The 11,737-nt window shown below is 34.5% G+C and overlaps 1 non-coding gene across 1 annotated transcript; it reads right to left on the bottom strand.

Moving 5' to 3' along the window:
* Window positions 1–912: 912 nt before the first annotated feature.
* Window positions 913–1,019, bottom strand: LOC139860954 (small nucleolar RNA R71). The gene has a single exon (XR_011763578.1). It is a non-coding gene; the product is annotated as a small nucleolar RNA R71 (small nucleolar RNA).
* Window positions 1,020–11,737: the final 10,718 nt, after the last annotated feature.

The raw sequence follows: 11,737 nt of genomic DNA, 5'->3' as shown, positions 1-11,737 counted from the left end.
AGCAGTTAAATTGATAGACATCCAAAATTTTCTGGTTCGTAGTAATAGTTGGATTTGTTAGTAGCGAGTTGTGGGCTTCCGATTTAAAGGGTCCTGGCTACCTGCTGCATCTATTGGCTATTCGAAACGTGGGCAAAATCAAAAAAGTCTATTAATTTGATAACTTATATAATTTTTTACTTTTTTATAACTAAAAGGATATTCAGTGAATGCACCTAGCAAAACGTTCACCACCTTTCATACGTTCACCACCTGTAACTCGATCAAGACATCTTGCCAATATTGTCGCCGTTGATTTTTCTTTAGAATCATCATCAAGTCGAATGAGTACTCCGATTCAAATTTCCGATAATCCATTTTTTGAAACCCGACCTCACAATTGAGAATCCGGAGGATATTCAAGGACAATTCAGAGATCCTGAACCACTAATCATTCTTCCTGAACCACAAATCATTCAACCAGAGATTGTCGAGGAAGAAACCATTAAATCAGAATCCTCTAGTGATTCAGATTCAATAAATCCAATCATGGAAAATCAGGAACCTCTAAGTATAGAAGATCGAATGAGGGCCACACGCACGGGCCAAGGTCACGCCATTACTCAACCAGACATTAATGCTCCAAATTATGAAATCAAAGGACAAATCCTACACATGGTAACTAATCAATACCAATTTAGTGGTACACCGAAGAAAAATCCAAATGAACATCTTCGAACCTTTAATAGGATTTGTACTCTATTCAAAATAAGAGAAGTTGAGGATGAACAGATCTATCTCATGTTATTTCCCTGGACTTTAAAGGGAGAAGCCAAAGATTGGTTAGAATCGTTACCTGAAGGAGCGATTGATACATGGGATGTTTTAGTTGAGAAATTTCTTAAAAGATTCTTTCCGGCATCTAAAGCCGTGAGACTTCAAGGAGAAATTGTTACGTTCACACAAAAGCCAAATGAAACTTTATATGAAGCGTGGACAAGATTTGGAAAGTTGTTGAGAGGATGTCCTCAACATGGTTTAGACACTTATCAAATAGTACAAATATTCTACCAAGGATGCGACATTACTACACGAAAAGACATCGACATAGCAGCTGGTGGTTCCATTATGAAAAAAAAACCGCAACTGAAGCTTACAAAATTATTGATAACACAGCCTCCCACTCACATGAGTGGCATCAAGAAAAAGACATTGTTAGATCATCTAAAGCGGCTAGAGCCGATTCTAGCCATGACTTTGATTCCATTTCTGCAAAGTTAGATGCTTTTGAAAGACGAATGGAAAAGATGACTAAAGATATTCACGCAATACGAATTAGTTGTGAGCAGTGTGGAGGACCACATTTGACAAAAGATTGTCTCAGTATTGAACAAACAATGGAACAAAGAGAGAATGTTTCATACATGAACCAAAGGCCTGGAAATAATTATCAGAATAATTATCAACTGCCAAGACCGAACTACAATCAAAATCAGAATTATAACCGAAATATTCTATACAGCAACCAACAAGGTCCTAGCAATCAACAAGTATCTAATAATACTTACAACCAGCAAAGACCTATTTTTCCAAATAAACCACCACAAACCGATGACAAAAAGACAAATTTAGAAGACATGATGTCAAAGCTAGTTGAATCTCAAACGCAGTTTTTCACATCTCAGAAACAAACTAATGAACAAAATACTCAAGCATTTAGAAATCAACATGCTTCAATCCAAAATCTGGAAGAAGAAGTAAGTAACCTAGCAAGGTTGATAGGTGAAAGAAAATCGGGGAGTCTACCTAGTGATACAAATGCTAACCCCCGAAATAAAACAGCTAAAGCCATTACCACAAGAAGTGGTATTACACTCAAACCACCTGAAATACCTATAATTTCTGATGACTCTATTCCTACTACACAGGCACTACATCCTGAACAAGAGAAGGAAACAGAACCGGTAGTTGAAAAAGTTAATGAAGATAACACAGTTAAGGCAAAGCCTTATGTTAAACCATACCAACCACCACTTCCTTACCCGAGTAAAATGAGAAAAGAAAGACTTGAAGCCGAGCAATCAAAATTCTTGGATATGTTTAAACAAATAAATATGAATCTTCCTTTCATTGATGTGATTTCAGGAATGCCAAGATATGCTAAATTCCTGAAAGATCTAATCACAAATAGATAGAAAATGGAAGAACTCTCGCCTGTTACAATGAATGCTAATTGTTCTGCAGTGCTGTTGAATAAACTACAAGAAAAACTCTCAGATCCAGGAAGTTTCACAATTCCATGGTTTCTAGGTAGTCTTAGTTCAATAGAAGCATTTGAAGACTTAGGTGCTAGTATAAATTTAATGCCGTATTCACTATACGCTAAACTAGACCTCGGAGTATTGAAACCAACACGAATAAGCATACAACTAGCAGATCGATCAGTGAAATATCCTAGAGGGATAATGGAGAACATGCTAGTTAAAGTTGGTACTTTAGTATTTCTAGTAGACTTTGTTATTCTGGACATGGAAGAAGATTCTCGAGTTCCTCTCATATTAGGAAGACCATTCTTAAACACGGCTAAAGTAATAATAGACATGTTTGGTAAGAAACTGACCCTAAGTATAGAGGACGAGAGTGTTACTTTTTCTGTTGATAGAGCCATGCAACAACCGCAATCTGCAGATGATACATGTTATTATATTCAAACTATAGAATCACATGCATAATTGTTACAAGAATTTTCAGAATTACAAGGAACGGGAGAATGTTCTTTAGGAGAAGGAACTGAACCAATTAATGAAGCTGAAATGTTAGCTACACTTATGGCTAACGAATATGAACCAACAATAGAAGAACTTCAAATGCTAAAAGAGGAAGACAGATATCGATACAAATCATCGATAGAAGAACCACCGATATTAGAGTTAAATCCACTTCCAAACCATTTGGAATACACTTATTTACATGGTAAATCTGAATTACCTGTAATAATATCGTCCTCTCTTACGAAAAATGAAAAATCTCAACTCATTTCTGTGCTAAAAGCTCATAAACCAGCTATTGCATGGAAGATTCATGACATTAAAGGCATAAGTCCTTCGTATTGCACACATAAAATCCTTATGGAAGAAGGTCATAAAACATATGTGCAACGCCAACGAAGACTAAATCCAAATATGCAAGATGTTGTTAAGAAAGAAATTATTAAACTGCTCGATGCAGGTTTAATTTATCCAATCTCTGATAGTCCATGGGTAAGCCCAGTTCAATGTGTACCTAAGAAGGGTGGCATGACTGTCATCACAAATGAAAAATATGATCTTATTCCTACTAGGACTGTAACAGGATGGCGTGTCTGTATTGATTATAGAAAATTAAATGACGCCACCAGAAAAGATCACTTTTCCATACCTTTCATTGATCAAATGTTAGAAAGATTAGCCGGAAATAGTTACTATTATTTTCTTGATGGTTTCTCCGGATACTTTCAAATTCCAATCGCACTCGAGGACCAAGAGAAAACCACCTTCACATGCCCTTATGGTACTTTTGCTTACAAACACATGCCATTTGGACTTTGCAACACCCCTGCAACCTTTCAAAGGTGCATAATGGCGATTTTTCACGACATGATAGAGGAATGCATGGAAGTTTTCATGGATGACTTTTCACTCTTCAGTGATACTTTTGAAACATGTCTAGTTAATCTTGAACGAATGCTTATTAGATGCGAGTAATCAAATCTAGTACTTAATTGGGAGAAATGCCATTTCATGGTTAAAGAAGGCATCGTTCTTGGTCATAAAATTTCAAAGGAAGGAATTGAAGTGGATAGAGCTAAAGTAGATGTAATTGCTAAACTTCCACATCCTACCAGTGTTATAGGAGTTAGGAGTTTTCTAGGGCATGCCGGTTTTTACCGACGTTTCATAAAATATTTTTCTAAAATTGCCACTCCTATGAATAAACTCCTAGAAAAGGATGCTTCATTCATCTTTTCAGATGAATGCATCAAATGTTTTAATATTCTTAAAGAAAAACTCACTAATGCACCGATCATGATAACTCCAAATTGGAATCTGCCATTTGAACTCATGTGCGATGCAAGTGATTTTGCAATAGGAGCCGTTTTAGGAAAAAGAATTGAAAACGATTTCGACCTATTTATTACGCTAGTAAGACGTTACAAGGAGCACAAACGAATTACACAACTACTGAAAAAGAACTCCTTGCTATTATCTTTGCTTTTGACAAATTTCGTTCATATCTCGTTCTAGCAAAAAAGGTGGTCTATACCGACCATTCTGCTCTTAGATACCTATTTTCGAAACAAGATGCCAAACCACGATTAATCCGTTGGATCTTACTCTTACAAGAATTCGATATTGAAATCCGAGACAAAAAGGGAGCGAAAAATCTCGCCGCTGATCATCTTTCTCGCCTTGAAAATCCTGAATTAGAAGTTCTAAATGAATCGGCTATACAAGATAACTTTCCTGATGAATATCTATTAAAGATCGATTATAATGAAATTCTGTGGTTTGCAGACTATACAAACTACTTAGTATGTGGATTCTTTGAAAAAAGGTTGTCGTACTAAAAACGAAAGAAATTCTTTAGTGATATAAAACACTATTTCTGGGAAGATCCACATTTGTTTAAAAGTTGTCCCGATGGAATAATATGCCGATGCGTATTTGAAGATGAAGCTAGTCAAATCTTAAACCATTGTCTCACAGGACCAACAGGAGGGCATTATGGGCCTCAACTCACAGCAAGAAAAGTCTACGATGCTGGATTTTATTGGCCTACAATTTTCAAAGACGCACACCTTCTTTGTAAATCCTGTGATGCATGTCAAAGGGCCAGAAAAATAAGTCAACGTGATGAAATGCCACAAAATGTCATTCAAGTATGTGAAGTATTCGACGTTTGGGGTATTGACTTTATGGGTCCATTTCCAAAATCTCATAATAATCTCTACATTCTCATTGCCATTGATTATGTTTCTAAATGGGCGGAAGCACAAGCTCTCCCAACTAACGATGCACGAGTTGTAGTCAACTTCCTAAAACGTCTTTTTGCTAGGTTCGGAACACTGAAAGCTTTAATAAGTGATCGGGGTACTCATTTTTTTAATAATCAACTTGAGAAAGTTCTCAAAAGATATGGAGTAACTCATAAAATCTCAACCGCTTATCATCCACAAACAAGTGGACAAGTTGAAAATACCAATAGAGCTTTAAAACGTATTCTAGAAAAAACTGTAGGATCAAATCCGAAGGAATGGTCCATGAAATTGGAGGATACACTCTAGGCTTTTAGAACAGTCTACAAAACTCCAATTGGTACCACACCTTTTAAACTCGTTTACGGAAAAGCATGTCACCTTCCAGTAGAAATTGAGCACAAAGAATTTTGGGCTTTGAAGACATGTAATCTTGATTTACATGAAGCCGGACGTCTACGGTTAAGTCAACTAAACGAATTAGAAGAATTAAGACATGATGCATATGAAAATTCGTTAATCTATAAGGAAAGAATGAAGAAATGGAATGATAAAAGATTCAAAAGTTTAAAAGAATTTAAGGAAGGAGATAGAGTTCTTCTTTTCAATTCACGATTTAAGCTATTTCCTGGAAAGTTGAAATCAAGATGTCTGGACCATTCATAGTCAAAAGAGTTTTCCCATACGGAACAATAGAGTTAATAAATTTAAATGGAATTGAATTTAAAGTTAATGGTCACAGAGTTAAACATTACATACATGATCCGAAGGAAATTGACAATGAAGTTAATCATAATTTCACCACCCAAGAAAACCCTCAGAATGAAAACATAAATATGTTGTCAACGACATATGAAAAACCAAAATTGGAAGACGGCGAGGCTTCAAATTGGAGTGATGAAGAAGAATTTCTATATAAATCTCCCATTCCAAGAAATGAAGAAAAATGTGAACAAGAAGTTCAAGTAGAAGTGAAAGAACCAAGAAAAGATCACCCAGAAAAGGTTAACAAACCAACTCTACTTACTAAAGTAGGAGACCCAGGTGAATTTATCATTTCTTGCTTGCTTAATGATGGTGCTATGTATAATGGGCTTGCAGATTTAGGAGCGAGTGCAAATGTTATGCCTCTTTCCTTATACAAAAGATTAGTTGTGGGTAAATTAAGACCAACCAGAATAGGTGTTCAATTATTTGATCAAACCATTAAACACCCAGTTGGAATAGCCAATAATTTACTTGTTAAAGTGGGAAGTTTGACATTTGTTGAAAACTTCATAGTTATTAATATGGAGGAAGACCTTGATATTCCTCTAATTTTAGGTCGCCCATTTTTAGCAACCACCGAGGTGTTCTTTGATGTAAGAGAAGGTAGAATGACACTTAGGCATGGTGATAAATCGGTTACCTTTGTGAATCGAAAGTTTCAATCTTCACCAATCAAAACTGTTGAACTAATAAAAATGCCTAAGTGTGGGGAAGATGAAGCAACACCTAATGATGACCTGATAACAAAGAACCCCGTTGTTGATACAAAATTAGATGGACCCGTTTTTAACAGTTCAACGAAGAAACTTTATAAACGGATTCAAGATGCAAGGATTAAGGGGAACTTTAAGTTATGTAACCGATTAGTATCCAATTTGTCGCCTAAAGAAAAGGCGAAGTTAATTGAATTTGTGAATGTTACAGAGGAAATCAACAAATGGCTTGAAGCAAAAGTCAGAGATATGAAAGTTGTTGATGTTCCAATTGAAATTAATAATGAAGTTAATCACAAGTTTGACACCACAGCTAGCTAAGTGTAGGGAGATTCAAATGTTTTAAAGGATAATATAATTCTATCTAAGGTTAGATTTTCTATTTTCGTGTAGTTCTCGAGAATGGAATCCGAATGGTCTTTCCCTAGCAGACCCTAAAGAACTAGTCTTCTCCCTCCATTCTGAATTTTTATTTCTTTTAGGTTTTACGAGATGAAGAATTCCTTTGATCTGACCCATGGTCTACTACTACACGCTATGATTACTAAACGTAATAATAACACTTTCCCGAGTGAACTGGTATCATTCATAAGAGGAAAAATGGACGAAGTAAGGAAAGAACTCAGGAAGAATCATAATAAGATACATTTTGGTAAAGGAAAATCAAAATCCGCAACAAAAAGAAGAGCAATACACCTTGAAAGATGTCATAAATGCAGAAAATGGTCACACGAAGGGAAATGTTCGAACAATCAAACACATTCCAATACCGAGTTCGTTACTCTATGCAGAGAAGGACCGTTAATATGTTTAGAAGAAAAGTTATTAAAAATCGAGGTTACGCCTATGTAGTTATGGAAAACCAAATTGAACGACTCTCCTATGAGTCGACTAATGCAGGTCTCTGAGAATTTTATCTCATAGGTAAGTATGTACAGTTTTTATTTTATTTTATTGCTTTTAACCTTTTGATAATAAACGCTGAATCGTTCGCTATAAAGTATTAAATTGATATTCAATAAAATTAGGTATGCGAAACCGAAATTATTGATATCATACAAAAATTTAATGCATCACTGTGAAATTTACCGTTTATTCATAAGGTATAAAAATTTTTAATCAATCAATTCAAAATATTTCAGAAATTCGTCAGGAGTAAAACTAGGTAATATAGCCGAAATTACTTTACCCAAAAGAGGGACGTATATTTTTGTTAATATTTGATTGATTAAAGTGGGATAAAAGACCAAAAAGATTTTTATTTTTATTTTAACCTTGTTTTAAAAAAATTAATATATAACTATATTATTTTCAAATCTAAGATTGTAAAAATATTAATATTTATATGAAATTTTATGCATTTTAAATTTAAGTTTGGTGTGAATTTAAAAACAAAAATGTACTTTATTTCATTAAGTTAAAAATTTGATATTTAAAATTCATCGTAAGTTGAAGACTAGGTCGTTGAACCGAAATTACTTTACCCAAGGCGGGACGAGAAATTTTATTATCATTATTTTTTTAATTTTATTGATCTAAAGTATGCCAAAAACATTTAAAAACCCGAAAATCTTTGCTTTTAAAAACAACGTTTTAAAATGACAAATTTTAAAATTTTGTCGAGGGATGAACTAGGTAAACATACCGAAACGCCCTCAATCGAAAAAGGAAAACAAAATTATTCACTTATTTGTTTTAAGAAGTTAAAGGTTTTATTTAAAAAAAAAAATATCATACCCCATGCGATCGCATAGGATTTACGCTGCCAACCCATGCAATCGCATGGGCTGGGAAATCTGGTCAGGAACAAAAGGCCACGAGCAGCTGGTTCTCTGTCTCACAAAACACACACACATACGAAAACACACTCAAAAACACCCCTAAAATCATCATTTTTTCATCAAAATTCACCAAATTTGTCACTACAATCCGCTATAATCATGCCTTTCTTCAGATGGGGGAGCAAAAAGGTAAAAATTTCACCCCTAAACTCTTTAATTTCTCAGTTTTAGTGATAATTACAACTATTTTACCTAATTTAATTTTGATTATTTCTAGCTTAATTAGAGTTAAATTGTTAGTATATTATGCTTGTATATTCTAGATTGATGCTATTTAACATGATTTGAAGCCTTAAACTTCAAATTTTTTAGAAATCTAGGGTTTGTGTTCTTGAGCAATTTGGGGCTTTTTGATATAAACAGGTTATGGCTGATTTTTGTTATGAATTATTGCTAAATTAAGTAGTGTAACATGTTTAGGTTGCTAAATGATCCAAACTTTGATCCTAAACATAATTTTTGAACATCAAAGTGGACTTTTTAAGTCTAAAATTTATGAACCTGATTAAATTGATGTAATTGCCATTTGAAACTTGTTTAATTGCTAGTAATGGTTATTTTAACATGTTATTTGAGTTGAATGTTTATGAACTTTGCATACCTTTTCATATATGCTTATTTGAAAATTTGTAGAATTGATAAAAATATGAAAATGAGTATAAGTTTAATGTGGATTAAACATGTTATTGTAATTGTTTTAATTTGTTATTTTGATAACAATAATGCATATTTTGATGCACAAATTTTGTGTTTAATGTATTTTGTAGAGAAATACAGATATGGACGGTGCATCATCGTCTAGACAACATGAACAAGAACCTGATCAAGAACCACAACCGGAACCACAACCTGAACAACAACAACATTATGATCAACACATGCTATATTATGAGCTGAAACCACTGTTTTACACTCATTATCGTCAATTTCAGCCTCACCCGAGGATTATGCACCCACTTATCGATGACCAACAGTTACATCCCAACCTAAGATTCGATCATTTTTGGACAGAATACCCAAAATTTTAAAAGAACATGCACATTCTTTACCACAAAAATATTGAAATGCCTCGGGTAATCGATTGGGAGCCTTTGGAAGCGGTTAACCTAGCCAAACCGGTTAGGGATTTACTAGTTCAGAGGTATGGTAACTCTGCATTTAACGATTGGATCCGCTTATTTACTACACGTAGAACTATATATAGAGAATGGTGTGTTGAATTGCTTAGCACTATAGAGTTAAATAATGAAGTTACTATGTTAGGAGATAAAAGTTTTATTAGATTTTTTTAGGAGGTTTAATGTACAGAATGTCCATGTTAGACATGGATAGAGCCTTATTAATCTACACCCCTGCTGAGATTATTACACCTGATAATCTACACCCCCGCTGAGATTATTACACCTGATTGTAATAGTTTAATTGTTGAAGGTGAAAGAGTAGATAGGAATTTTGACGCTAACGCCATATGGAGGCGTATGTCAAGATTTAGGGAATTTACGCGGGGTGGAAGACACTCCTACTTAGATATTGATAGAGCAGAGCTTCGGGTAATACATAGTTTCTTAGCGAACTCGATTACACAAAGGGGTAGAAACAAGTAAAAAATGACCTTAAACGATTTATTTTACCTTAAGTGTATTCGAGACCCGAGGAGCTTTGTTAACATTCCTTATTGCGTAGGCCACTATTTGTCTAAAGTTGTTGAGGGTATGCAACCAGGAAGTATTATAGGGGGAGGTATTTTGGTTACTCTCATTGGAGGGTACTTAGGTGTAGATAAAGAGCATGGGGGTCCGATGGTAGAGATTGAGGAACAAGCCTAGAGCATAGGCTTGCAGGTTTATCGAGGTGCAAAGGTACTAAAACGGAGGCACAATATGCCAATACCATATCAGGGCACCCATCCACAGGTAGAGAGGGGTTCGGATGAGGAGATGGAGGAAGCAGATGACATTAGGGATGTCATTAGGGATAGTTATACTGATGTCTTCCAGTATGTAGATGAGGTGGAAATGAATAACCAGGCTAGGCATCATCAGTATGAGTAGTGAAGAGCCACGGATGAGTATGAGCAATCCAGGCGACGCCAACACGATAGCTGGCAAGTTCATCAGCACCAAATCATGAGCCAGCTATCATATCAGGTACCACATAACTACATCCCTACTCGGCCTGCTTTTTATCCACCACATCAGCCCGACATGCGACCACCCTTTAACCTATACGACCCCAATCAAGCCTATCAGGACACCTATCACCAACCATGGAACCCGAGCGATGATTTGAACTGGAATCCCTATCCAAATCAATAGTGTTCCATTGGCGATTTCTTATCTTTTATTATTTTTATCTATTTATGTTAAACATTTAACATTTTGATACTTTTATGTAATGTTTAACATTTTTATTATTGTGTACTAATATTTCAATTTTTTTTTTTGTAATTTGAAAGTGGGATATTAAGTCCCATTTCAAATTACCATGTATGTTTATATTTGTATTGTATGTATTTTATCTCATGTACACAACAGGGTAAAACAGTGCATTTTTAAAGACTGGCATTAAGTTCAGCAAAAGCAACTAATTTTGACGACAAGATGCAAAATAAATGTGATATAACAACTGCAGGAATGAACAAATGAAGTGCACCATTTATCATTCAAACAAACAACAATATGTTTGGAAACTTTGGTAAAATTTAATCATTTTTATACGATCACCCTCAATAATTTAAATTGTTACTGATTTCTTGCAAATGAGGGCATTGCAAGATCTTAAGTGTGGGAAGGGATTAAATTCTTTCAATTTTTTTTAAAAAAAATTTGACTTATACACTTGGTTTAATAGTCACCGTTAAACTTTACTCGTAACGCAGTAGTTGTATTAGAATCTAGTGCTCTCTGATAATAAAGAACAGCCCTAGTCTTATATACTGACTACCCACTTCTACTAAAAATTTTAAAAAAATTTCAACTAAATGAACTCAAAATCATGTTTATACATATTTATGAGCGATAAAACTAGGTGATAACACCGAAATTATTGTTACCTCGGAAAGGACATAAATTGAGAAACAACCCAAAACGCTTGAATTCATTTAAAATGGAATAGAAGAGAATAAAAAGGTAAGGAAAGAAAAATAAAAGCCAAGTGTGGGAAAAATTTACCAAGTTATTTAGAACATATATCACATATTTTTGTACAAATAATTGAAGATACTTTTGTTTTGGACGATATTAATCAGTTTTACCTAGTTTATTGTAATATAAATGAAATTTAAAAGGAAGTAAAGTCTCCCGAGAAAAAGACACGCGCTTCTTGATTTAGATCATGATGTTGTCGTCCAGACCAGTTTTAGAGTCTACGAAAAATCTTAAAAAGTTTTCTTGAAAATCAGCTGAAAATCCACGGACCTCCGC

The sequence above is a fragment of the Rutidosis leptorrhynchoides genome, chromosome 7 (assembly GCF_046630445.1).
Source record: "Rutidosis leptorrhynchoides isolate AG116_Rl617_1_P2 chromosome 7, CSIRO_AGI_Rlap_v1, whole genome shotgun sequence".
NCBI classification, from domain to species: domain Eukaryota; kingdom Viridiplantae; phylum Streptophyta; class Magnoliopsida; order Asterales; family Asteraceae; genus Rutidosis; species Rutidosis leptorrhynchoides.
The sequence above is the reverse complement of the archived record's forward strand: the minus strand, read 5'-3'. Positions and strand labels throughout refer to the sequence as shown.